Here is a 22,859-nt window from a genome sequence, read left to right as displayed (position 1 = left end):
CAGTGCAACCCTTCCTTTGTCAAATGTGAAAACCAAGGCCCAGGGAATTAAGTGAGTTGTCTGTATTCACACACTGTTAATTGTTGATCCATGAGTAGAACTCAGGTCTCTTCATCTCCAGCCCAATAATCTGTTACCCATTCTTCAAAGCCATAAGCCCCGATATATTAACTCCTAGTATTTGAAAATTTTACCTGTCCCCAGTTCATTGACTCAATGAAAAAAATTTGCCCTTAGCTGAGTGACTGGATCCATTTTTGATCTTAACACTTTTGACCAAACTAAAGTGGATCTATCGTAATTCATCACTTAAATAGAGAACATATTTTTAACTCAGATATTTGAGAGAAATCCTGTCATAAGGATCTTCACTATTACCCCACTATTGTGATGTGAGAGCAACAAGAAGCAAAGACCGTATAAGACTGTGGTCAAGCAATAACCTAAGCTCTTTAGATTTATTATTCATTTAATTTTCACAGTATTGTATCACCGAAGATAGGTACAATTAGCACCCCATTTTTCCAGTTCAGGGAAGTGAAGTACTGAGTGTTCCTGTCATATACTTAGGAAATGGCAGACTCCAAACTTGGATCTTGGCAATTCCTACTGAGAACCTTTCATTCGTATTCACATTTATGAATATAAAAGAATGTTAAATAGGACCTCTATAAAGGACCTATCATAACAGGACTTACCAACTGTTCCAGAAGCCATCATTTCTAATAGTCTATGGAAGATAAGGATAGAGATTCATTAGAGAGAAGTTCCCTCTAAGGGGGTTATTAGGATGAATTCCTAGTGATAGGGGCAAAGAGGAATCTTTGGATAGATTGGTGGGGGTGGCATACTCATAGGGAAAGTCAACAGGCATCTCCTTCTCCAACTGGATGCTTCTTTCTAAGTGGGTAAACTGGATAAACCCCTTGGCTCATCCAGGGATAATACAGGAGTGAAGTAGAAGAGTCCTTGAGAGAACCTAATGAAACCCTGGTGTTTGGAGGGCAGAGAGTCTAGGTACGAGATGCACCTGGAGCAGTTTGAAGGTGGCATCTGGCTGCAGTTGCCTTTGGCGGCTAGGTGAGTAGAGGGAAGAGGGAGGGGTAGTGGGAAAGGCAGCTTGCATTTCCAGAGTTTGGCAGACCTGGAGGCAGAGCCCAGTTCTGGTGGGCCACACAAATGTCACTGAAGTAAGGCAGATCCTAGCCTAAGAGAGTTGTCTGGTGGGGGAAGAGTATCCAACAGAAAAGACTATGGAGGGGTCTGCCTCCAGGACAGAAGCTTGAAAAGCTGAAGGTTGCCCTGAAGAGTGAGCTGGAAAAAGTATCACTCCTGACAGGGGATGGTACAATATGGAGGTACTGAGACCTTTGGGGGTGGGTCTCAGGGGAGACACAGAAGAGCCTCCAACAGGAAGAGAAGCATTCGGACATCTGCCCTACAGGAAGCACCAGCTGCCGAGGTAACAACAGCAGCATCAGTCAGAGAAGAGCAGCCCTTTCCCTCTACCTGACCTCCAAAATTATTTCCTGATTTATTCCCTCTGAATTCAGGCTACTTAATAAACTGGTCACTCTCAATCCACAGTAGTTTCTTAACTGGTCCTCTTATCTTCAGTCTAGCAGTTCTCTATCCAACATTTACTTTGCTTTCAAAAACATTTTTCAAAAAAATATTACTTCCTTGCTCTGGCCCTTTCATAATACTCCCTCCCTCCCAGTTAAGACTGAACTCTTCAGTGTTCATGGAGGGGATTCAATAATCTTTTTTCTGTATTCATTTTTCAACATATGAGTGGTTTGACTTATATTTGGACCCACTATGAAGGGAAAAAATTTAATTGATTTCTGAGAATACATTTTAGTCCCCCAAAGTTCTGTGGATGTGTACTTTCATTTCCCCAAACTCACTATGGATGTCACAACTCTGTCTCTCAAGCTGAAATGCTTCCATAACCCCAATCAAAATCCAACCCACCCTTCAAAGCTCAGCTCAAATATCACATCTTCTTAAATTGTTACCTGATTCCCCCAGTTGGAATCAGTTAGTCCTTGGTCTGTATTCTCCTGACCTTTTCTGTATTCTTTTGGTTTTGATCTTATTTCATTCTGTTTCATATTAGAGCTAACCATGTAGCAAGGGTGCATGACAAAAGCCCAAAATGTACATCCACTCTCAATTTCAATATATTAAGAAATAAAACAAGAAGGACTTGGAAGATTCTAGTTGCATGCAAGTTCAAGGAGTCTGCTTGAAAGAGAAGTGACTGAGACCCTTGAACAAGTCCAGAGTCAAGCAAACCTCCTGACCTATGAGGAGTATGGTTTTTAGTTGAACCTGAGTGAGCAGGGTAGAGGTGGTAGGATTCAGTCCTGAGGCACCAGCAGAAGTGTGCCAGGGACAGAACTTGAGGGATTCATAGTAAGCAGTATCAGTTCCCAACAACTGAGTTTAGGAGCCTCAGGTGAAGAACTTTAAGAAATTGAGCCTAAGAAAGGGTTTTTATCTCTAGGGCAGTACAAAGGATGTTACTTGGGAGCCAGTTAAGAGTTATTTCATTGGAGGGAAGAAGGCTATTTCTTACCTCAGCTGAAGATGAAAGTGATGGGGAAAAAAAGAAAGTATTGACAGGCATGAGGATATGGGCATGGTGTCAGAGGGAAGATGACAAACCCCGAGTCATGATTCGGTCTGTCCCTATGGGTGCGGTGAGAGGCCAAGTAATAAAGTGTGTCGGCTCAGTGTGTGCACAGGCACAGAGGAAAGGAGATCAGCAGGGCAGCCCTAACTGATATTGTGTAGTGTCAGTAGCAGTGGCCTCTGATGAATTAGAGAATTAATTTGAAATTAGAGAAACAACCTCTTGTGGCTGCAGGGGGACACTCTAAAGTCACAAGAAGCATGTGTAAACCACTCCACCAGGGAAAGGGGTTTGGATTTGAGTATCACCTACTTCTCACTCCTATGTCCCAGGACGGGAGAAACTGCATGTCAAGGGTTACAGTTGGAGACACTTAATAAATGTCTATTGCATCAATAAGGATGTTGCCGTCTTCTGTGAAAGATCTCATCAGATCTTGCAAAACAGTGGGTCTGGCAATTCTCACTGTATCCTTAACTTTCCATAGAGTAGACACCTGTATCTCTATTGGTTGAACATGCCCCTTTCCCCTTCCTCTAGTAAATGCAACCTCTTCTTTGGCAGACCTGGTCCTCCCCTGCTCTAACTTTTGACATTAGTGAGGTTGCCAGTCATGGTCACACGAACCAGGCTTGCCATTCAAATGGTCCCATCGTTTTAGCAACAGGGACTGGTGTGAAGGATTGGCACAAGACTCAAACTCTGGTTAATCAGCATTTTTCCATAGACATGTTACATACAGAAGCAGGGACCCTGTCTTTCCTCACAGTGGCGAAACTACCATGTTTACAACATTGGAGCTGCTGCTTGCAGCCATGTTCACGGTCGTGTGGAGAAAGCCAGTGGGGAGGAGGAGAGAATGAAGGCCAGCAAAGACAAGCTCGGGTGTGTGTGTGTGTGTGTGTGTGTGTGTGTGAGAGAGAGAGAGAGAGACAGAGACAGAGACAGAGAGACAGAGAGAGAGAGAGGCAGACAGAGAGTAGAGAAAGAAAATACAAGCTTTATTAGGAAGATAGTAATTATATTTTTCAGTGTACCTTTTCTTTATTAACATTTTCCTGCTGTTTAAACAAAAATTATTTTTTAAATCAGAAGAAAACACAAACACATATTGGGAGGACACATGTGAATGTTTCTCATCCTTTAGCTGATCCAGCCTCGCCAGACTTGCCTGTTTTAGACTGTTTATTTCCACTCTATCACCATGTGTGACACTAATGAAGATTCTGGCTTCATAGTCCATATGCTGGAAGCTGCATTGTTTTCTGTAACACTCTGGGGTCCCACTATAAATATTTAAAGCATGTCAAGCTTGTTATCTACAAAGGAGATTCCGGGTAAGAAGTGAGCTCTAAAGCTCTCCTAGAACATTAGAGTGGGGTAAGAGAGTCATTATAAAATCATAAAGCTCTGTAAAATTCAGGCTAACTTCTTATTTTAGAAGTTGTTTTTGATTTTTCTCATATATCTTTCTTTGTATATCCTGTTTCTGACTAGATAGCCTTGCTTAATATTTCTAAAGGAGATCATCGTACTGAATCTAAAAATCAAAGAACTTAAGCCAGAGGAATTTTAAAAAAAAGAAAAAAGAAAAACTGGGGATGAAAACTAAGCAAAGAATAAAATGTTAAGGAAAAGTAAATCAAAATTGTCATGAACACCAAGAGATTTGAAAGCTGAATTATTCAAGGCGGCACATTTTCTGGATTCCAGCTCTATGCTGCAAGAATTGGAAACAGATAACAGAGGCATTGTTACATACTTTTCACTGCCAGCCTTCTGTTGCCACCAGAAAGCACTGCAGTCCCTGTCCTTACTGCCAGGACAAGAACCTTGCATGGAAAATAACATGCAGAGTCCCTAGTTTTGTTTTTAAGTGATAAAGACTCACTTTTAGACATCTACAGAGAAGCTACTCCATCCAAAGTGTTACCTAATCAATTTGTCTAATAATCTATCAGGGAAGACTTGCTTTATTTTTTTTTTTTAAGTTGGGCACAATTGCAAGTGTAAAGACTGGATATAATAAGGCAGATAATTTAAAAAAATGGATACAATTCCTATCATTTCTCTCCAGCTTGTAATCTTTAAATTGACATTGCCCACATTTATCCTAAGATCATGTAAATAATAGACTGTCTCCAAATTTAACTTTATTACAAAATTTGGTGCCTCCTAACTCCATATACTTTATAATTGAGACTTCAACAAAACACTGCAGTCACTCCTTTTCTTCTTTCCCTTCTTTTCAAATAAACTCCTTTTTGTTTTCTTTTTGAAATTTTTTTTACCCCTCACTTCCACAGCACTATCCATGGGATTTATTTCTTACATGAAAGCAGAACTAGTCTCTGTGTGATTTGAAGAACCTTGCCCACAACACTCTTTTTTTTTTCTCTCCTCAGACTACTTTCTGTTAAGTCCTGCATCTCCAGAAAGCCACAGTTAAGCTGCTGGAAAGTGCCTGAAGGGAGAGAGAGGAAGGGAGAAAGCCAGAGTAGGCCAGTCACTGTCTAGGAAGGGTAGACGCCAAAACGGAGTATCATGGCAATGCCCAGCAAAGGAATACCTGAAAAGTTGTAGTGGAGAGGTGAGTTTTTACGCAGACTTAAGTGATGTAGAGTAGGAGAAAGCACTACTACAGAGCCTGGCGGAGGGAGCTTTTGTACAGTGTTTCTTTCCTTCCTTCCTGCCCTCATTCCTGGTTGTCCATATAACAGAGAACAAGCCTGATGGGGGACACTGCTAAGAGCCCCCTAAAGATGCATAAATGTCCACATTTCCAACAAATCGGACTTAAGCTAACTCAGTATTATGCTTGCAGCAGACTTGTCCTAGACAATGCATGTCTGATGAAATAAGTTTGGAAGGACTAAAAGTTCCCACTCTATCTCTCAGCTAAAATTACATACAGATGCTGCTCTGTGCCTGTATTAACTTGTAACTATGAACAAATTATAAGGTTTTAAGATCACAGAAAAGTTTTTGAAGTTGAAAATAACCACCATTACAGACAAAATAACCTGTCACTTCTTTTAGAGTTCAGGGAAATAAAATGTTGGTGAGAAAATAAAACATTCTGGCTCCATACCAGAACATAACATTATACTCTCATACACTTCTAAAGTGCTTAAGTGTCAGCAAGTGGCTCTTTGTTGAAATCCATCTCCCTTAAAAATATTTAAGATCTTTTTGATTGACAGTACTGAGTGTCTGTTATACATTAGATTATATGTTAACTTTGCTCTAAAGAAATAGCATCCAAACATTTATTTATTGGAATCAAACTTATTGCAAAACCCATCCACAAATCAAGGAAAGAAAAATATTTGATATATTTAATGAAAGAAGTGATATATTTTATTAATTAATTAATTTATTTATTTATTTTTGCGGTACGCGGGCCTCTCACTGTTGTGGCCTCTCCCATTGCGGAGCACAGGCTCCAGACGCGCAGGCTCAGCAGTCATGGCTCACAGGCCCAGCCGCTCCGCGGCATGCAGGATACTCCCGGACTGGGGCAAGAACCCGTATCCCTTGCATCGGCAGGCAGCCTCTCAATCACTGCGCCACCAGGGGAGCCCAACTATCTGTATTTTAATTCTGCAATGTCATTATCAGTTTCCTGGTTTTCGTTATTTGAAAGGAATAACACACAGAGTTTAGAATCTGGGTATGATAACTTTACATTTCTGTCTGCAGATACTATATCTTATAATAATAAGGTTTTTAAGACATGTGTAAGTTCAGAAAAAAGAGGCCTAATTATAATTTTATGCTGTGGTTTTGATAGTAATGGTTTAATCATAAAGCATAAATAACTGATATGAAATTTAAAGGGAAGTGGTTTTCACCAACACTCTGGTTAATCCGAAAATATGCAATATTAGGTCTCAAAAGGGAGAAAACCAGTTTTCTTGAGATTTCTCTTCTGCAGCTGCATTCTACAGAGGCCTAAAAATCATTGAAATGAACTATCCCAAGGTTCAACCCAAGCCTTTTCTTTAAAGGACACACTGAGGGTAAATTTTTGAGCCTAATTATTATGCCACTTCAAATACACTCCTCCAACGGAATCAGTGGGGCACAGCTATCCGCACACACGTTGAGCATCTCAAACGTCTACCCTCTGCCCCTTTTTAGCTCCTCTTCCTGCAAGCTGAGCCATTCTGGCTTTTACTTTCTTTATTCCCTCTTTCCTACTCTCAAAGGGGAAAAATGAATGTGAAAGAAACTGAACCACAGTACCAAGTGCTCGGGCATATATAGATAAGCAGATAGACTCTCTCATACCTAGATTTTTAAACTCCGTGTATAGTTTGTTTCAAATAATGAAAATCAGGAAAATAATTTTTAACTTTCAAGAGTAATAGAGGGCCCAATATGATTTGTCATATATGCCAGGAAGTTCAGAGTCTGGGAGCACCTTCTGAAGATTAGAATCGATACATCAGGCCATTTAGCATACACATTATAACTGAATTTTGCCTTTGTGTTAATAAGTCTAATGCTTTTGGCTATTTTGGACTCATATTAATTGGTCTAAAGGTCAGGAGTTATAGGTTCTACCCCGACCTTAGAACCCTTTGTAACCTTAAGCAATTCATGTAAATGACCTGTTCTAAATCATTTGTCCCCTCATCTGTGAAGTAAGGAAGTTGGACCAAATCAGTTTCTAACCTGTGGGTCAAAAACCTATTCAGGGTAATGGAGTTACTAAAAAGGTTCAGATAAATCATACGTACAACTGAATAAATACTACTAACACATGTGATACTAATGCTTCAAATGTGTGCAGATACTATTGCACTTAATAAAATATAAATTCATTTAAAAGGCTTACTGAATTCAGAAAAGCATTTTGTTACTTTGCATTTGTAATATTAATCATCCAATAGTAAAATTACAACTGAAAGTATGTGAAAGGTCCTACTAAAATGGTGAAATATGAAATTATGCCAGCTCTAAAACACTAAAAATCTGTGGAAAGCAAATTCCATGCAGAATTCTTAGGCTGCTCTTTGGAAGGGCTATAGGAATGTAAAAACAGAGCTTATGGGCACCTCTTTGTCCTGTGGCCTGTTTTCTGCCTCACTAGTCAAAGGTGACCCTTACTGTGTATAGGACCGCGGATTCTAACCACAATGCTTTCAGATTCCAACTTAAGCTAGGAATACCAAAGACGTGAAACATGTCTATTTCTCCTTTTCAGAATTGCCCAGGAAAATAATCTAGCCCGTAACAACTGCAACATTCTTCTTTGAACACAAAGCTTAGGCTATGAAATTCCATATTAGAAAATAGTTTTGAGACTTGACTTGAGAAATATGAAATAATTCCTTTAGAATAAAAGAAAGAGTATTAGAGAGATAATATATGTCTATGAAGTTAGTCTCATGGACACAGGAAAAACTATTTTCTGTATCCATTGTAATGCTTTGGGCATGATATTTTTTTCTCACTTTTTTTTCTTTCATTAGTCTTATATGTGTCCAAAACTGAAAGTGAGCTAAAGTTCTTATTGCGGATACCAACTGATCAATTATCAAGATAATCAGAGTTAATGTCTTTCTCTGGTTGATTCTTCCATTGTCTTTATCTCTATTGTCTATACATCCTCACAATCCTTTCAATGGAATTTTCTCAGCTTTCCATACCTTGCAAATCTCAGCGCTCTGGATTCCTCTCAGCATCACTCAGAATGCTGATGCTTACCTTCTACCTACACTCTGATTTCTTCCAGGTAGAGTTCATTTTGTCCCAATGAAACCACCCATTTCCCACCCCTGATTGATTCCAGATCACTCCCTACTCAAATCCATTCTACTCCGCCATCAGAATTGTTTTCTAAAATAGATTTGCTTACATTAAAAACTGCAGGGACTTCCCTGGTGGCACAGTGGTTAAGAACCTGCCTGTCAATGCAGGGGACACGGGTTCGAGCCCTGGTCCTGGAAGATCCCACATGCCGCGGAGCAACTAAGCCTGTGAGCCACAGCTACTGAGCCTGCACTCTAGGGCCTGTGAGCCGCAAATACTGAGCCCGTGTGCCACAACTACTGAGCCCGTGTGCCACAACTACTGAGCCTCTGTGCCACAACTACTGAGCCCACGTGCTGCAACTACTGAAGCCCACGTGCCTAGAGCCCGTGCTCAGCAACGAGAGAAGCCACTGCAATAAGAAGCCCATGCACTGCAAGGAAGAGCAGCCCCCACTCGCCGCAACTAGAGAAAAGCCCACGCAGCAATGAAGACCCAACGCAGCCAATAATAAATAAATAAATAAAATTTTAAAATAAAATAAAAACTGCACCCAAGTTTTAAAACATCTTAAATTACTCCCCGTTATCTTAGAGAGAAGTTCCATGCTACTTAATCTAGCCTACAAAGTTTCACAACCTGGATGTGAGCCTCCTTTTTGCCACATCTCCAACCAGCTCAATCCTACTACTACCCCATGATTTTTTGTAATTCATTGTCTTTGCTACTGCTACTTAGTGTGTCTAGATTATTCTCTGTCTAAAGCCTCCCCAACCCTGTGTCCCTTCCTGTCAAGCTTTTATTTATTCTTCAAGATCCAGATTAAAATATTCTCTGTTTTCAATGTTTTTCTTACTCCTTTCTCCTTAGTAGAATTGACTGAACTCTTCATGCAACACTAACTGAACATCTGTGTGTGATATCATACTAGATACTGAGGGCACAAATGTTTATAACAAGACAAATTCTTGTTTTCAGTGAGCTTTCAGACTAGTAAAGGATACAGTTCTGAAAAGAAATAAATGCCACTTGGTGTGTCAGTTCTATGACAAATCATAGGTATACAACAGGGGATAAATAATGATCAAGAGGGGAGGGAGAGACCACCTAGTCAGTCATTCAGTTATTCATTCAGCCAACATTTATTGAGTGACCATGATATGCCAGGCACTGCACTAAGGGCTGAGAGCATAAAGACAGATTAAAATACATTCTTTATCTTGTAAAAGGCAAACAAGTAAATAAGCAATTATATGACAGTGGATATGGTAGACCGCCTCTAAAATAGCCCCTTGTAACAAGGAGTCTGTCTCCAATTTCATTTTGCTGGTTGACCCCTGACAGCACTCACATCCTATTCTCCCCCTTTCCATTTTCCCCATATCAGAGCAAGACAGTGAGAAAGCCTTGGGGCTCCATCCATTGGTGCTGGTGAAAAAGTTTAGACCATCCAAACCCCATTCCCGTGGGAATCCTCACCAAGGTCCCACCTCCTCACCACAATAAAAGCTAAAGCCACTGGCTTCTCTCTTCTCTCAAGACATTCCAGACTGGCTTTTATGCCTGCCCTACTTTCTTCAGAAAGACCCATTATGTGAGTAGTAAATACTGTTGTGGCATCTTGGTGCATGTGTGGTGTCATCAGTCTGGACGTGCGAACCAGTTATGGGTGGAGTTATTGCCTCCACCGGCCAACCACAGAGCATTCTCAGTGACCCCAGCCTGGGCGTTCCAGGCCTTGGATAATTCCCTCCATCTGAATGTGGGCTAAGCCTAGTGACTTGCTTCTCACAAACAGAATACAGCAAAAGCGATATATCCTATCACTTTAAAGGAGTTAAAGTAGAGTAATCCTCGTGATTAGATTACGAAAGATTCTGTTTTCCCTCTGCTCATCCTCTCTTGCTGTCTTACTCGCTTCGATGGAAACCAGTTACCATGTTGTGAGGTACCTATGAGGTCCACGTAACAAAGAACTGAAAGAGGCCAGTGGTCAATAGCCAGTGAAGAACTGAGGCCCTCAGCCCATCAGACTACGTAGACCTGAACTGGTCAACACTAAAGTCAGGGAGCTTCAAAGAGGACCTTCCCCCAGTTGAACCTTCATATGAGACCACTGCTCTGACCAACACCTTGATTGTAACCTTATAAAAAAAACCTGGGTTAAAGAACCCAGCTGAGCCATGCCCAGATTCCTGACCCACAGAAACTGTGATATAATAAGGGTTCATTGTTTTAAGCCACTAGGTTTGGGGATAATTTGTTAAACATCAATAGATAACTAATACAAAGGAGTATTACAGTGGTGAAAATACAAAATGATGGTATGCTACTTCTGGACCTCATGGGTAAAGCATGCAGACATGAGAAGCCTGGCAAAGTTATGAAATGTGTTGCTTAAGATAGTTCAATGTTGCTGGGCTAGAGGGCTGGGGTAGGGTTTGTCTCCAGCTGAGCCTGGAGAGATGTACTAAACCAGGATAGGAGAGTGCCACATAAGGCCACGGGAAGTTGCAACAAGGAGGCACTGAAGAATTCTAAACAGCACAACAACATGATCATATTTATGTAACTTGAGCCTGTGCTGTTTTCTTCTTCAGATTCAGAAATGCCTGGACAGCTTTTGAGGGCTAAGTGGCCCAGGCCCTCAGCAGTCTGTTTGCATGAGTGATCAAGAAACATCCTGGAAGATAAGTCAATCGGTAAGAAGAGTTCCTAGGTCTCTTAAAGTCAGTGATGCAAGAGCCGTGGCTCTAAGCTTAGCAACACGGTGTTGGCAGCTCTGATTATCCTTAATTCCAGTCCCTATAGATTGACGCCTGAGCCCCAAGAAGAAAGAACTGTAGTAACAGGCAAGGAATCTAAAAGGACTGTTTCACAAGATTCCCATGAGAATCTCAGATCCCAAGACAATATCATCAAACCAACAGCACTAGAGTCAGCAGATTTGGCAGGAAGAAATGTACTGGCTGCTTTGCAAGGACCTTGGCGCCTTAAACATTGGACACCAGCATTGGCATCGGTGCCCTGGCGAAGACTCCAGATCTTTCAACAGAAAACATTATTCTCTTTTTTCTTTAGGAGCCAGAACAAGAGAGAAGAAAAAGAGCAGATGACAAAAAGATTTCTTGAGAGCACACACGGATCAGCACCAGCCTCCCAGGCTCCCATGTTTGGAGGAGAATCTGAGGGGTCTAGAAGGTCTCAATGGGGAGGGGGTCAGTGAAATAAAAAGACAAACACTATTTTTTTTCACTGCTCCTTTAGACTTTTTTATAATATATTTAAAAATCTAGCAAACTCGATGCTTAAAATATATAAACTTTGCTCATTTATAACTATATATCTATATAGACTTGAATATCTAACATATACTTAAACATACAAATATAAATGAGTAATGTTTATAGCAAAAACAAGGCTGTAAAACTGAAAATCCAATACTACAGAGGGAACAAAAAGTATATTTAAAAATATATTCTGACCCAGAGGAACTAATGTGTCCTATGTTATGTAAACTCTTCTAAAGTAGTCATTGTAGATAGAAAACTGCTCAATCATTATAAGATACTAGACACCAAAACCACCAACGTGTGTGTGCACACGTGCACAAACACTCTAAACAAAGTCCCATTTTTATGCCTACATTCAAAATCTCCTAAATAATGTATTTTTCAAAATCTGACAAGGTCTTCCCTGGTGGCACAGTGGTTGAGAGTCCGCCTGCCGATGCAGGGGACATGGGTTGGTGCCCCAGTCCAGGAAGATCACACATGCCGCGGAGCGGCTGGGCCCGTGAGCCATGGCCGCTGAGCCTGGGCTCCACAATGGGAGAGGCCACAACAGTGAGAGGCCCGTGTACCACACACAAAAAAAAAAAAAAAAAAAAAATCGGACAAATAGTGAGCTAAATGTGTAATATATTTTGTAAAAATAAGAAGTTTCCCAAGAGTACATCTTCTTCCCCTCATTTGATGTTTCTGTATTTTGTTAGAATTTGTTAAATATAGATTAGAATTTGTCTGACATATGTTATATTTCAACTTCATTTTCAACTTTTTTAAAAATTATAAGTGTCTCTTCAGAATAGTGTTTAACTGATTATTTTTGTTAGTTTTTTATTAACTCGTTAGCTTGACTTTACTCAATTCAAAAGTGTCTGTCTTTGGAAGGCGATAATTAATCCTTTTATATTTGTTGTAATCCTTATCTGTTGATCCTATTTCTCTCATCTGTTTTTTTCTGTAACAAACTCTATTTTTTAATAATAAACCTTATTCTTCAGAACAGGTTAGATTTACAGAAAAATTGAGCAGGTAGTGCAGAGTTCCCACCACAGTTTCCCCTATTATGAACACCTTACATCAATACAGTACATTTATTACAATTAATTAACCAGTATTGATATATGATTATTAACAAAAGGCCATAGTTTGTTCAGATTTCCTTAGTATTTACCCAACGACCTTTTTCTATTCTACAATACCATCCAGGATACCATCCAGAATTACATTTAGTTGTCTGTCTCTTTAGGCTCCTCTTAGCTGTGACATTTTCTCAGACTTTCCTTATTTTCAATGACCTTAACAGTTTTGAGGAGGACTAGCCAGGTATATTGCAGGACTCCGCTCTACTGGAATTTTTCTGATGTTTTTCTCATGATTAGACTGGCTTATGAGTTTTGGGGAGGAGAAATACTATTTTAATATTGATGTTGTGCACATTTTTTGTCTCCACACTGCTTTGGCCTGGGAAATGTAAAATGTATTACATTTGTATTTTAGAAAAATCACTACTGTAGAAGAAATGTGGAGTAGGGTCAAGAAACTAAGCCGCATGACCAACTTGAAGGCTATTGCAATGATACAGATAAGATATAATAAAGATCTGGGCCAAAGCAACTATGGTGTGAAAAGAGTAGAAGGGAAAGATACAAGAGGTGTTCAGAATGTAGAAATGGCAGAATTCTCTAACCAATTGTCTGTGAATGGGAGGAGTCTGCAAAAGTGGCTGAGAAGAAATGGTTCAAAATGTGGAAGAAGACCAGAAAGAGCACAGTGCCAAAGCCAAAGAAAGAAGAAGTTTCAGGAAGGGTGTAATAAGTCAAATTAAAGAGGATCAACATGATCTTTGGGTTTGGAAATTAATAGGTTTTTTTTTTTTAAGTCAAGGGTGGTAGCATGATGGAAGGGGCTGGAAAGTGAACTGAATGTAAGGAAATTTAAAAAAATAGTGTCAATACTCCAAGCATTCTGATTCTAAAGGAAAAGAGAATGATCAGAGCATGATCTAAAAGCTAGAGAGATATATAGAATTGAGGACATTTACTGATATATGAGACAGGAGCATGTATTTGTAACTATATGGGGTAAAAGGAACAGATAAAAGAAGATTGAAAATATAGCAAAATGAAAAACTGGTCTTATAGCAGATAAAAGGATGGGATCATTCATGATAATAACAGTTACACACACTGAGTATTTACCTAACCATTCCAGACGCTAGGGTAGGGCTTCAATGCATTATTTGCCTTAACCTTAACAATACTCCTGGGCGGTAAGTGTTATGATTGTCCTCATTTTATGGATGAAGAAACTAAGGCAGACAACAGCGTGAGTCAAGACTTGAACCCAGGCAGATTAACTCTACTTGCTTAATCACTGTTATATATTGCGTCTCCAAAGCCTGGGTGGTAGCCTGAAACAGCAGAAGAGGCATCTGTACGATGGAGGAAAGGAATGTATGTGGGTGGCATATGGTGGTTGCATAATAAATATTTGTAGGATGAATGGAAGAATAACAGAGTGCAAATATAGATATATAGCTATAGGAGCAGGAAGTCGATAGGGGTCACACTTTACGATGCTGATTACATCAGCATTGATGAATTTGTAACACTTCATACATAAATAGTATAGCACTTGTTTCCTTATATTACAAATCTGTACTTCACCTCTGTGTCCTCACTTACCTGAAATCCCACTCCCTCAGCAAGGAGAGAGGTTGGGGCTGACCTATCCTTTGGATTCCCTAGGGCAGAACCGGAAAAGTCTTCAGAAGATGTCAGAGACAAGGAAGAAGCAAAGCACGATGAGAAATTGAAATCCAGCGAGCTGAAAAATCAACAGTCCCCAAACAGATGGGAGAAGCAGAAGCAGGTTTGGAATCCAAGAGTGTGGAGCCAGGGATTCGAAATCCTGGGAGTCAAGAGCCAGAGCAGAGGCATGGAAAAATGATCTCAACAGATGTCGCTTTCTGAGTCTTATTTTTCGCTGCCAGTCATGGTGATGAATGGTCAAACTGGCTAGTTTAAAGGGTTGCGAGAGGTCGATATCTCCAGGTAGTGAACATCTTGGAGGCAGGGGCTATGTCTTTTTTACCCATAATTATGTCCCTAGCATCTGATACAGTGCCTGGCATAGAGAATGTGTTTTTAAGCTGATAGGATGTGTGGAGGGACTGATCAAGACCTAGGAGAACTAGAACTTAATTGATAAATATTACTGATGCATGCCAGTATTTCTAGATCTCTTCCTACTCTTGGACATACAGAATGATTATCTGTTGAACTTAATCAAAGCTGTCTCATTTGCTTCAGTCAATAAAACAGGAGTGGTGGCACTTTAAGAAAAAACACTGAATGGGACAGAACACTAATCATCTGTAAGTTTGGACTAAAATCTTTAGCTGGAGTAATTAGTGACTATTTAAATTATAGCATATTTGAATTTGAACTTGATAATTATGCTGAAATATCAAGTGGATTTGCAGTATGTCCCTGGCTTATCATTGGACGTTATTGACACATATATAGTCCTATTTAAGACGATAAATGATTACCCTTCAAAGGGAACAATAATAGAATCATGATTCATAAGTGTATTAATCATTCTTTCTAACTGCAGACATTCACATTATTACCCACTGGACCACCAGGGAAGTCCCTAGAATAAGGGAATTTTTGTATAGGGATTAGTCCTTATGAAATTGTGGGAGCTGATGAAGAAGTTAATGGAAGACCTTTGTGCCTCTGGTAATAGGCCTGGAGTCACTATAGGTCAACAGTGCCGCAAGTCTGGGTGTGAAATGGGACTACGTGAGGGCAAAATGGTACCCAAAAGGACAAACTGGAAGCCACAGGTACACACTAGACCTCACATCTGTCTCCCACTGTCTCCAAACTTAAGATGCAGGTGACCCGAAGAAGGGGCTCATCCCCTTCTCCACAGAGCTGCACACCTGCCTGGCCCAGGACTCTAAGAAGCTGAAGGAAGACATGCGGGGAGCCGGAGAGGCTGCAGACCAGCTGTGACCCCACACCAACACTTTGGGCCAGCAGATCAGCAACAATGCACACCAGCTTCACCAGTGCCTGGCACCCTCCACTGACCCTTCAGAGCAGTCACTGCCGCTTCATGTGTGCCTTTCAAACCACACAAGAATTTCTCTTTGGTCAATTCTAACCTCAAAACATGCAGAAAAGGGAATTCTAGGAAATGTTATTTTAGATCAGCTGAGTTGACACAATGTAAAGTCATCACACTAAGCAATGCTAACATGTCCTGCAAATTTGTGTTTGCCCCTCACACAGGACCTCCCATGCTCCAGAGTTTTGCAGGTCACCTCCTTTTGCCTCCCAAGTACTCTGCCGGGTTGTACTCATATCATCCTGTTCCCACTCCATGGTAGGCACAGCTAAGTCTCTGCTGAAATTATTGATACCCTGGAGTAATCGAAGTATGGACCCAGCAATAGAGGTGGCCAAGGCCAACACACCTCCTTTTACTTCCACCCACCAATTGGAAACTCTAGATGTCAATGTCACCTTCAGTACCTAGATTAACCATCCACAGTACTAGACAAAGGAGGAAGAGTTCAAATTCCTAGCTCCACATAGCTCCGCACCCAGCTTCTGTTTCTGCCTCTGCCTCTGCCTTCCCCTCCTTAAAGCCCCGATGGGAACATGACAGTGGGAACACACAGTTAGTTCTTCAGGCAGAAAACCCCCTCCTGCACTCACCAAGCGTGCTTGGGCCCCATGGCCCAGAGAAGGGAATAACAGTGGGCAATCCAGCAGCGTTCCCAAAGGCAGCTAAATTAGTCTTAAATAACAAGCCTGAGTAGGATACCAAAGTGAAGTGATGTTAGTGTCATGCGATGTGTAGCCTGGTTATTTTGTTAGCTTTTCCTACAGTAAGATGAAGAAATCAGGTCTGCACTTTTCTGCTGCAGTCTAGTCTCATGACCTTGTAATGGCAGTGTCTAAGCGAAAAGAGAATTCTCTCTCTCTCTCTCTCTCTCTCTCTCTCCATCTCTTTTTTCTCTCTCTGACATACACACACACACACACACATGCAAACACACACCCCCCTCTCAAGAATAATCAATATTTTTAGACATTTGGCATCTTAAAAGCAGACTTGATGGGATGGAGGAGACATTCTGTCTTCAGTGTGGAATGGTCCTGCTAAAAATTACCAAGTATTTAGTACTAAATAGAAGCTCTAACATCTCAGAGGAAGCATTTGCTTTCAAGTTCATGGTTGCTTCACTGTTTCCTCCAGGAACATTAGGTGGTATTCGTCTTACACTTGTGCAACTTAAGCTTTGTTTCTGGTGATTCCCATAACCTCCACCACCAAATCAAAGTCTCTTCCACTGGTGACTTGCAGCTCCACCTCTAGATGGAGAGAACTGTGAGCAACTTTTAAAGGATTCTTCCCTAGTTAAAAAAAAATTGAAAAGTTCAGTCAGACATTCCATTGCCTATTCAATGCACCTCCTGACGGAGGTTATCTCTGAGCCTCGGTTTGTGAAATGGGGCTAATACCTTTCTTGAAGGGGAATTATAAGAAAGAAATGATGCGAATTCCCTGGCTGTCCAGTGGTTAGGAGTTTGTGCTTCCACTGCCGCTGCCCGGGTTCCATCCCTGGTCGGGGAACTAAGATCCCACAAGATGCTCGTGTGGCCAAAAAAAAAAAAAGAAAGAAATGAGATTTAGTATAATATTCTCTTGACACAAACTTTGTGTACTCGATAAAGAAAGCTATTCAATTCACAGGCATGTATGTGTACAAACATATATGTATGTATATGAATACATATCCTTATATATCATGTTACATATATCAGGAAAAAAATAATTACTGTTTCCATATTGAGCACATATGCGAAAAGGAAAGAAATTCATCTATTCAGGGAGTGGGAAATGGAGTGGAAAAGACAGAGAGGTATTGAGTGAGGAAAAGTTCAACGAAATAAGACAAACAGACACTCTATAAACTAACTGTAGCAAAATCCCATTTGTATTCCAATTTTGGATCTACCAAGAGATATCCTTGAATAGTCTATGTTATTTCAAATAAACTGAAACCAACTGCCCTTGAACTTTATTCCTACTGTAAAAAATATATATATACTAACATTTTGAGGCTAGTGAGTTCTAACAATTTTCCAAGGTTTCTCATAAGAACATATGCTTGTGTGCTGTCTAATTTGTCACCTAATTTTAAGCTGCTAAATCATAGCATGTGTTTATTATGCTTAAATGTGCAAAGTTGAAACAATGTTAATTTTTTTCTTGGCCTTTCATATGGCTCAAATGTTTTTACTGTTTTCCTAAATACTACTATTTAAGTCATATGGGGGGAATCTCTGTATTCACCACGTTTTTCACATTTAGCAAATTAATACAAATTATAAACCATTTGTTTCATGTTGCTAATGAATTCCTTCATGTGCCATGACTCACTGAATAATTATTGAGATACTACTGGGTGCCAGGTATTATTCTAGACCCTGGAGAAACAGAAGTCTCAGTTTCTGATTCAGACAGAATTATTGAATCTGTTACTGGGGTAGACAAACATTTTTTCAATCACTGCACAATGTGATCAAAGGTAAATACACAATACTACGTGGTAAGGAAGGAAGTTACAAATATTCTATGGGGAACAGAGAGAAGTTAGAAAACAATGGTATGATAGAGGTGATATTTTAACTGGGTATTAAAAGAGAGGCACACATGGAAACAGTAGAAGAGGGTTTTAAGCAGAGAAAACACATGAGCAGTGTCAGGGAGAGTGGAAAGATCATGAGTCCTGCTGGGTTAAGGCAAACGAGGTCCCAGGGGAGAGAATGAGGCGCAGAGGGAAACCAACACAGCAGGTACATTTGGAAGAATTTGGACTTTGTCCTGTCAGCACAGGACCCTTCAAGGATTTACTTTCAAAATACTGACTTAGTTCAAACATTCAAAAAGTGAAAATCAAAGAAAATGATATAGAACTGATACTTTCCTTGGTATTTCTTATTGAATTTTAACCCGTACACTACAATATTATACTAGGTTTCCAACCAATTTGAAACATATTAAAAAGGTCTGCTAATGAACTGTATGAAAAAGGTTCAAAGTCAAGACATTTTAACTGATAGGAGTCTGGGAGTAAGCTCAGAATAGGATACTACTTCCACGTGAAAGTTCTCTCCATTGTTACACTGTGGAAAGACTTGGTCATTACACTGTGGAAAGTTTTTCTTCTACCTCATGGAATATTAAGGAGTATTTTCCTTCCAGCTTACCTATCATCAGTGATTGTAAGCTATCTGTAAAGCTATATTTTTAATGATCCATTCTGTAAAAATGTAAATTAATATTTTAAAAAGTATAAGAGCAATATATTTCTTTTGGAGTGGTGAGGTGTCTGCACAGGAAAGATAGAAGAAATAACAGACTCGGGATTTCAAAGAGGCCAGGGACTGATTTATCAGAAGACATTAGAAGCAGAGTTGTATGTGGACATTTATATTGTGATACAAAGTCTTTGAATAAAAGACAAATAATTCCAAGCAATGTTTAAAACAACGCCAGAAGCTAACACTCTCTAAAAAGAAGCAAGAAGCAGAATTTCTAAGAGTTAAAATAAGAATGATCCTTCATTAATTTTAATTTTATAGAAAAAGTCAAATCTATTTCAACTTATAACCACTTACATCCACTGGCTCTTATTAATTGGCATAGATACGTTGTACATAGTTGTTATTAGACTGTACATGCAAATTTGTATTTTTATTCACCTATTCTTCATATACTTCTATTCGTACACAGTCATTTCTAATTATTATGATGTATTCTAATTAGGATCTCTACTTGAACCAATTGCAGAAGGAATTTCTACCATTTCCATATAAAAAATCACCACCATTCATATCAAGTTGAATTGCATTTCAAAGTACACTAGACCAGGAGTTAAGAGACCATATTTTAGTCCCAGGTGTGCTGTTAATAATCCCAAGTAGCTTGCTGCAAACTACTTTTTCTCCTTCAAACTCAATTTTTCCAACTATAAAATAAAATGTTTAGAAGGAAGATCTAGGGTACCTTCCAGGCCCCAGATGCAGATCCTGATACATTGTATTCATTCATTCATTTATTCATTTATTTATTTATCCGTTCAACTGATATTTACTGGGTATCTTGTCTGTGTCAAGTGTTGGAGATACAGCACCTGGGATACAGCAATGGAAAACACCATCAGAAGCCCCTACTCTCCTGGAATTTACATAGTCATGATGGGAGACAAATAATAAATCAACAAGTAAATGCAGTAATTTCAGATAGCTATAAATGCTGGTAATATGATTAAATGTCTGATGCGGAGCAAGGATTTGGTTTGGGTACATATGTGCAGATTGATGTACAATGCATAATATATTTGCCCCACAGTGCTTCATATTTGAGTGATGTTTAACTGCAACTTTCCTTGCAATTAGATTTTTGTACCCACTGGTATAAACAGCAAAAATAGCTTATAGACATCTTATATATTGTTCTTTATAGATTAGCTGCCCAATTTAGGCAAAATCCCTTTTAAAATATAATTATAATCTGGAGCATACAAACAGAATATTAACATAGAAGTAAAAAGGTATTAGCTTTCCAGTCGGGCACTGAGTGGTTCATTGGATCATGTCTGGTAGCTCCGCGGATTATAACAGAGAACACGGCGGCCCAGAGGGAACGGAGCCCGATGGTGTCATCGAGAGCAACAGGAATGAGATTGTGATAACTTTGATGATATGAATTTAAAGGAGTCTCTTCTTCGAGGCATCTATGCTTATGGTTTTGAGAAGCCATCAGCTATTCAGCAGAGAGCTATTAGCCCGTGTATTAAAGGGTATGATGCGATTGCTCAAGCTCCGTCAGGTACTGGCAAGACAGCCATATTTGCTATTTCCATCCTGCAACAGTTGGAGATTGAGTTCAAGGAGACCCAAGCACTAGTATTGGCCCCCACCAGAGAACTGACTCCACAGATCCAAAAGGTAATTCTGGCACTTGGAGACTATATGGGAGCAATTTGTCATGCCTGCATTGGTGGAGCCAACGTTCGAAATGAAATGCAAAAACTTCAGGCTGAAGCACCACATATTGTTGTTGGTACACCAGGGAGAGTGTTTGATATGTTAAACAGAAGATACCTTTCTCCAAAATGGATCAGAATGTTTGTTTTGGATGAAGCAGATGAAATGCTGAGCCGAGGGTTTAAGGATCAAATCTATGAGATTTTCCAAAAATTAAATACAAGTATTCAGGTGGTGTTGCTTTCTGCCGCAATGCCAACAGATGTGTTGGAAGTGACCAAAAAATTCATGAGAGATCCCATTCGAACTCTGGTGAAAAAGGAAGAATTGACCCTTGAAGAAATTAAACAGTATTATATTAATGTTGAAAGAGAGGAATGGAAGTTGGATACACTTTGTGACTTGTACGAGACACTGACGATTACACAGGCTGTTATTTTTCTCAACACAAGGCATAAGGTGGACTGGCTCACTGAGAAAATGCATGCCAGGGATTTCAGTTTCTGCTCTGCATGGTGACATGGACCAGAAGGAAAGAGATGTTATCATGAGGGAATTCTGATCAGGGTCAAGCTGTGTTCTGATCACTACCGACTTGTTGGGGTCGATAGCAGCAGTTGATGACGAGATGGCACTCAGAAACGGCGACGTAATTTAGGACGTGGAATCATAAGTGAAACAGCACACTGTCTGAATAAAGAGCGAAATTGGCAGAGGGGGTCGATTTGGGAGGAAAGGTGTGGCTATAAACTTTGTTACTGAGGAAGGCAAGAGGATTCTTCGTGACACTGAGACTTTCTACAATACTACAGTGGAGGAAATGCCAATGAATGTGGCTCACCTTATTTAATTCCTGGGATGAGATAGTTTTGAATGCAGTCCTCGCTGTTGCTGATAGGCGATCACAACGTGCATTGTGCTTCTTTCTTTGGGAATATTTGAATCTTGTCTCAATGCTCATAGCGGATCAGAAATACAGATTTTGATAGCAAAGCAACATTAGTCGTGAGCTCTTGTGAGGAAAGTCGTTGGCTTTATCCTCTTTAGAGTTAGACTGTTGGGGTGGGTATAAAAGATGGGGTCTGTAAAATCTTTCTTTCTTAGAAATTTATTTCCTAGTTCTGTAGAAATGGTCATATTAGATGTTCTCTATCATTTAATAATATACTTGTGGACTAAAACATATAAGTGCTGTATAAAATCAGCCAATTATGTTAAACTAGCATATCTGCGTTTATTATGTTTGTCATTAGCCTGAATAGAAAGGCCTTTATTTTATTTTATTTTATTTTTGTGGTATGCGGGCCTCTCACTGTTGTGGCCTCTCCCGTTGTGGAGCACAGGCTCCGGACATGCAGGCTCAGCGGCCATGGCTCACGGGCCCAGCCGCTCTGCGGCATGTGGGATCCTCCCGGACCGGGTTATGAACCTGTGTCCCCTGCATCGGCAGGTGGACTCTCAACCACTGTGCCACCAGGGAAGCCCGCAGAAAGGCCTTTAAAATTGATTTTTTAAGAAAGCATTTGAATGCATTTTGTTTGGTATTATATTTATTCAATAAAGTATTTAATTAGTGCTAAGTGTGAACTGGACCCTGTTGCTAAGCCCCAGAAAGCAATCATCCTAGATATGGTTAAACGTTTACCCCAGTAAAATTGCCATATTGCACATGTCTTAATGAAGTTTGAATGTTAAATAAATTGTATATTCACTTTAAAAAACAAAAAGATATTAAAGTGAAAAGGGTATGAGAAGAGGGTCATTCAGTTGTTCATCCATGGGGCACCATGACAGATCAGAAAGTGGTTAATACTTGCCACGTCCAGAAAGGAAGCACAAAGGTAGCATCAAGAAGACCATGCTTACTGATATGATTTTGCATGGATTACGCACACTTATGTTTCATCTTTTTCTTTTATTAAATGATGAAAATATTTGTCCCTCTCTATTTTCCATTGAAGACATAAAGATAAATTTATAATTTCCCTAAATTTGAGATGCTATTTGCTACCATGTGCATACTGAGTTTACAAAAGGCATATTCATCACTAAAGCAATCTGCATGTGCCGTAACAGTCAAGTACAGCTTTGTTA

The 22,859-nt window shown here is 39.8% G+C and overlaps 1 pseudogene; it reads left to right on the top strand.

Annotated features, from left to right (window-relative positions):
• The first annotated feature begins 20,370 nt into the window (after positions 1–20,370).
• Positions 20,371–22,028, top strand: LOC115841259 (eukaryotic initiation factor 4A-II pseudogene; annotated as a pseudogene).
• Positions 22,029–22,859: the final 831 nt, after the last annotated feature.

The sequence above is a fragment of the Globicephala melas genome, chromosome 10 (genome assembly GCF_963455315.2).
Source record: "Globicephala melas chromosome 10, mGloMel1.2, whole genome shotgun sequence".
Lineage (NCBI taxonomy): Eukaryota > Metazoa > Chordata > Mammalia > Artiodactyla > Delphinidae > Globicephala > Globicephala melas.
The sequence above is the reverse complement of the archived record's forward strand: the minus strand, read 5'-3'. Positions and strand labels throughout refer to the sequence as shown.